This window comes from Equus asinus, chromosome 15 (assembly GCF_041296235.1).
Source record: "Equus asinus isolate D_3611 breed Donkey chromosome 15, EquAss-T2T_v2, whole genome shotgun sequence".
NCBI classification, from domain to species: domain Eukaryota; kingdom Metazoa; phylum Chordata; class Mammalia; order Perissodactyla; family Equidae; genus Equus; species Equus asinus.
The window spans coordinates 3,223,158-3,229,811 of record NC_091804.1 but is presented as its reverse complement, the minus strand read 5'-3'; positions in this window follow the sequence as shown (position 1 = coordinate 3,229,811).

The following is a 6,654-nucleotide window of genomic DNA, read 5'->3' as shown; positions in this document are numbered from 1 at the left end:
TTCTGGGGAAATGTGTGTCAGAGTAAAAAACATCTTTAAAAAGCATCCTTCCAGCAACATTGATCTTGCCACGTTGTCATTGCAAAGACTAGGCGTGCTTCTCTCCACATTTTACAAGTTGTCTCTGGTTTTGAATCTGCTGACATAATCTGAAGACTTCCAGTGCCTTCCCCTCATGTGGTTCCTAAAGGCTAGAATGAGCCTCCCACTTTGTGAGCTCACAATTGCGCTCTTATCTTTCACTGTGGGAAGGAAGTCATTTTCCTTTCTTTGAGATGCAAAATTCTTACGTGCATAACTAAGTTTGTGCAGCTAGCCAAAATATCAGTGGGAGATAAAACTCGGTGTTATAAAAGGTAGGACTCTATTGATTTCGATGTTAAATTTTCCCTCTTTGCATAATTACATTTATGGGAATGGGCTAAAAAGAGCCCTGTGGCCAATTTATTTTGAAAAAGCTATTTAGAAGAATATCCTTTCTATTTCTTGTTTTACTTCCTTTTGATATACTATGGCAAAGAATGACTTCATTTTTCAAAAATATGAAAATTCAGAGTTAACAGTGTTTTAGATTTCTGAAAGTGTGTGGGATGAGCACATGAAATATGAGTGGGGGCAAGCACATCTTTTTAGTTGTTTTTCTTGTGTGTAGCCCTTGTTAGGTTCTGTTTGGAGGGAATTAGAAGACACAGTAGGCTCTAGATATCCGTGTGTAGACGACTCCTAATGTCAGAGTGGAAAACTGAATATCCCCCGAAATCATTCCATCCGTTGTTTCTCACTAGATGTCTGAGTGACTGAGCAGCCTCATTTACAATAAGCAAAGAAGTGGCTGAGTAAAATAGGGTGATCTTTAAATAGTAGGGTACTAAATCTCTCACAAAATAGAAAAAATGAAACTCTGAGAATTTGTTTTCTTGATCATGTTATTTAACGCTTGGAAGGAAAGCAAATAACTGATTTCCTTGGCCTGTGTGAGTAAAAGGATAAGATGGCAGATTCCTCTCCCATTATTAATTATTTACTTTTTTAAAGGGTAACGCTCTGCCTTTTAATTACGTGGGATGTGGGGTGCCTGGGCACAAGAGGCATCTGTCCGTGACACGTCTCCCTGAACTGCGAGGAGATGGAAGACAAATGGTCCACACCCTTGGGTATGGCTTGGTCTTAGGGACAAGTGCCTCCCAGCCCCAGCCTGAATTGGAGCTCCTCCCCTGCCCCTGTCAGCCCTAGACAGGCAAGTGTGAAAGTCTTAAAACTGAAAGCTCTGGGGAGAAAAAGCACCTGGGTTCTGACACCTGCTGATCCTGTGCAAAGGCGCGTGTGAACCCGGAGCCCTGCAAAGTGAAAGTCACTGTGGCGCGGAGCCGCGTTTCTTAATGTGTGTACAGAGTAACTCTGCTTGTTTGTAGGTCCTTAGTAGAAGGGTGTCTCATGTTGACTTTTTGAGGCTAAAATTGTTTGAATTTTCTATCCCGACTCTAAGCCACCTTACAGAGGGCTCTTTTTTCTGTGCTGTTTGTACATTCATTACCTTTCAGAATGTCTTGGAGTAGTCAACAGGTCAACGGTTCTCCCTTCATCCACCCATTGTCAAGTAGAGTGGGGCCAGGATGCCCCGGGGGCAGCATAGGCAGTGGCCTGCAGCTTGCCCTGGTCATAAATATTCGGAGCCTGGGGGCAATTATCCCCACACATTGTGCAGCCCCACAAATCCTTAGTTAAAGCCAAATCAGATACCCGGAGGAAAACACATGGCCCAAGACGTGTGTATGAGAGTGCATTCCAGTAAGATAAATGGCATAAGGCTCTGATGTTCTGGTGGATAAATTGTTGTGAAGAAAGAAAGGAATAGAAATAGAAATAAAAAGAAATAGAGCCTCTCCGTATTTGTATGAATGTGCATGTGGATGTGGGTTTTCTGGAGCCTGAACAAAACTCCTAAAAGCCACGCTGTGCTTTTCTTTAGTTCAAGCTACAGTGAAGGGATTTGTGATTCTCTTCTCAGGGGAAGAAGAAAATCATTTCATTCCAGCCACCTTGTTTCCAGTCTTCGTGCATGAAGAAATGAAGCCATGTCTCGGTTCCTTTTGCTCAGGATGCAGGTGGGAAAGGCGCGGGGACAGCGGGTGTATCCACCTGCTCCTTGACACAAGGGGAATGGTGCCTTGTTCCTGCAGGCAAGTGAGTTAGAGAAGGCTCGGAATGACGATGTTGCCGGCTTACATTGAGCGAGTGCCCTCCTGGTAGCTGTGACCTTAAGGAGCATCCCCTTCTCTCAGCGCTCTTGCTCTTGACGAGGCTCCTGAGAGCCCCTTGCTGCATCAGTTAAAAGGCCAAGTGAGTTTCAGCCTATTTCTTCATAGAAACATTCTGGAACAAGGTCCCGGTGCATTTCAGCCTTTGTTTTGTGTGGGAGAGAGTGTGTCTCTTCGTGAGGGTTTTCAGTTTGAAACTAGACTGGCTTATCTTTTATGCTCTCTTGACACAGAAGTATGTCTGGCAAAGAAATAGTTTCTCTGTGGAGGATGTCAAGCCCCCTAGCGGTGCATGGAGTAGAGTCTGCATGCCCCAGGATAAGAGACATTAGACACAGGAGCCAGGGGAGGGAGGCAACCTAAGGAGCACCAAGGAGCTAAGGAGCTGTCTCCAGGATGAAGGCAGAAACCCGAGCCATCGCTAGAACCCTTTCTTCAGGAGGGAGACCTTCCTTGTGGGCAGGAGGCAGAGCACAGCCTTGGAAGCAGGGGCTGTGTGGGGCACCCTGTCAGCCCACAGCTGGAGCTTACGGTATTCGGGGCAAGATCCACAAGACCCATCTGGACACAGACTTTGAGGCTCAGGATTTGGTGTTGAAAGAACTGGGTTTGAATCCCCAGCCTCAAACGTCCCGTGAGCAAGGACTTGGACAAGTCACGTGGGCTCCATGAATCTCCTCCCTGAAACCTCCTTCCTTATCAGGCAGCGGCCACTGTCAGCGAGCTAAAGGGTGTGAAAGCAAATTATGAATTTCCAAGTTCAGGAAAAAGCATAAAGATTTGATATTTAGGCAAGAAGACCAGCTATCAAATATGTTATCTGCTATTGGAAGGAGTTAAAAAGAAAATATTTGGTTAAGAAAAGGTACAAGGTAAGAAGGACCAAAGCCATTTTTCCCAGAAGTTTTTCTGCGTCTCATTATGGAGTCTCTCACTGAGAAAGAGCTCCCTGTGGCTGGAGGAAACTGCGGGCACTTGCTGCAGCTTCTAGATCAGCCAGTCTCTCAAGGCAGTTTGGGGTAGCAGAAAGGAGCACCTGCCCCCCGCCTCGTAAACAACGCTGGGACTAGTGTCACTTGTGCTGGCTGGGTTCTCAGGGAAGTAGACATGGAAAGGAAGTTAGGAATGCAAAACATGGGGGACAACAGTGTAAAAGGAAAAGAAGAGGAAGCCAGGTTGGGGCCACCAGACCTGGCTGCAGACCTGGAAGAGACTGCGCCGTTAGCAGACTCGCACAGTGCACAGGAGTGGCTAGGCCTCTTGCTCTGGCATTGGCCAACAGCCACCCTGCAGGAGCTCGAAAGCTGAGGTGTATCTGCAAGCTGTGAGCTACCCCAACCCTCCGAGCTGGACAGAGAGCCCTGACCTGAAGGGGAACCTGAGCGGCCATCTCTGTATCTGCCGCGCTGGCAAACACGCCCTCCTTGATCATCATCCCTTGAGACTCACAGAGATGAGCACTCCGGAGAAGAACTTCTGCTGAGGACGTGATTCGTTACTATGTTTTCACTGCCTTGTGTATTAGCATGTGCATGACAGGAGGCTTTTTAAGAGTCGGATCAGATGGATCTGATGAACTCTGGAAAAACTGTCAGGATTCTTTTCTACCCTGTGAGGATTATGTAATCTATTGTGCAGTTTCCTTTTTCGCCTGGATGCCTGCAATCTGAGAACCACAGGGAATGCTAGCCTGGTTTTGATAAAGAATATCCATGACCTCTTTATTCTGCGTGACTTTTGAACTCGTGTTTAATGTTTTATTCCCTATGTTTTGTGTTTAGCAACCATAAATGCTTTCTTGGAAGTATAGAGATATAAAATATAAATACAGATGAGCATATAGATATCTGTTGTTCCCACAAATCATCAAGGTAATTCTGCTCTGTTTGAATACATTTTCTGGTCCGGTCAATTCTGCCTTTTGTTTTGCTTTCCCCATCTCCCCCTCCCCCTTGCACACTCTGTCAGGCAGTGTCTGCCTTGTCGTCCTCACTCTCACTTTACGCCATCCCACTCTGTGAAGTTTAGTTCAGTTCTTGGATGCACCACCACACAGGGAAACAGCAGCCCTTCTCAGCACGTTCTGTGCACAGTGTCTCTCTGGACCCGCCGCCATAGCACACACGGGCTCTGCCGCGGAGACGCAGCTTCTCCTTCGGGCCCCACCACACACGAGCGGGCCCTCAGGGCAATCAGAACCTCGATTTCTTGTCTGTGAAATGAGGCTGAGAACACCTTCCTCTCAGAGTGGTAAGAGAGCATAGGCAGAGCTCTGTGTGCCCAGGAGACCCTCACTTCCCATTCTCAGGAACTCCATGGTAGTTAGGGCCACATTACGACAGAACACACGAAACCAGCATCTCCCCGGGGTGTTCCTAGAGACCAGGCATATAGGTATGTGCTGTTTCCTATCTCCCAGCTCCTTGAATGATGGGCGGTGGTTTTTCCACTTTGCTTATATGTCCCTTGGTACCTGACAGTGCTAACAAGAGCTTTATGTCATTGATCATAATGACGATTAAACCCCATTGAGGTTGTCCTTTCATCAAAACCTTTGTCTGAGCAGAAAGAGTCGCGTGCTGCTCTTAGCCCTCAGATGTCCACCCAGATAGATGTCTTAAGGAAGCCAAACTAACAATTATCACTGTCACCTCTTACCTTATTAACAGCAAAGTTAAAGTCAGTATAGTCATGCTACGGAGGACCTCCCTTTTCTAAACAATGTGGCCGTGGGGCCACATCATGGTGTCCCCAGAGGTACATGGTTGGGAGACATCTCTGTTCTCCTTTATTGATGGAAGACGGTAAACTGGTCTTTTAGGCACAGAGAAAGATCCACCCACCTCTGTGGCTGGCCCGGCTGAGTGGTAACACTGAACTAGAAAACCGGCTTCCCAGGGCGACATACTTGACCCACGTTTTCAGCACGTAGATACACACACCCCCAGACGCTTCACTGGAACATTTGCTGGCAATATGTGCACGGCACCAAAGATACCCCCAACTCCCTGCCGCTCACCCCTCAACCCTACCTGGCCCTCCTGGCCCGCTCCAAATACCCCTGCGACAATCCACGTGTCTGCTCCAAAGACAGATCCTGTGGCTCCTTGGAGTATCGCAAGTGGCTTGTGCACCCCAGGGAGCACGCAAGCAGATCCACTGGAGTGGGAAGAAATATTAACACTTATATTCATAATTATGTTTGTCTCATTAAAAATCAAATTTGTATGCATTTTATACTATTCCTGATATAATGATATACTTGTATATGTATATAGTACATGCAATAGATAAATAAATGCATTTACGTGTGTTTGGAAGCATGCTTTTCTTGCAACTTATGGAGTACTTGGCCAAAAACTGTTTGAGACAAGCACCACGCCGAAGACCTCCTCTGGATACAAATTTCCATCACTCATTCATGCACAAACTCAGTGATTCTCAAATTTGTACTTTGGAAAGGGGCAAACAGTGCTGCCGCTTTGCAAAGTGCAAGGCTAGGCTTAACTCACCAGCTTGATATAATCAAAGCTGACTTTTGCTTGGCTCTGTGTGCATTTGGGTTTCTTCTCGCCTCTGCTCTACCTGCACAAATAACGTTGGTTTGGATGAGGCATGGATATTGGCTTTGATCTTCAGGAGGAGCACGTTTCACTTCCAATTGATTACCTCGTTCTGGAATGTATGCCACACGCTGCTGCTACCCACACTCTGAGCTGCAGCGATCACATAGGCTAAGGTCAGTAGTGTCTCCAAACCCCAGAACATAGGTCAAATCATGTTAAATCCCTATCTGACACCCCAGGGAGTCCAGAGCCCTCCTGATAGTTCCAGAGGCTCCTGAAAGGCTCGCGCTCTTAAGGGTGATTGCCTCCAGGCTCCAGCTCCAACTCCTCCTGTTTGTTTTCAGATTTCTAGCCAACGTTGTGATAAGTCTCCTTTGTCTATGTCCATTTTTCAAAACTCAGTCACATAGAGCATTTGTTACTGAATTAGACTGCAGTGAATATCTGAGCATCTAAATGAAGGGGGGTCATACTGTGCCCAACACCAGGCAAATTACAGTAATATTTTAGCCATTCCTCCTCTACTATCACTGATTTTCATGGTCCTGTCCGCCATATGGTAGCCAGCTTGCTGCCATCTTATTATTCAACATCATCTTATTCTTCTCTTGTATGTTGTCCTGGAAATCCACATTCTCCTCATTCTATTATAAGGAAGTATAATAGTATAAGGAAATGGAATAGTTTCCAGCTGTGAACTGCACATGCCATCAAATTTGGCAGAAGAGAACCAGTAGAATTTCCATTTAATCCAATGAACTTAACTGGAGATAGTTGTGGGATGAATGACCATTTCTCCTATTCTACGAGTACTTAACATAGATAATCAT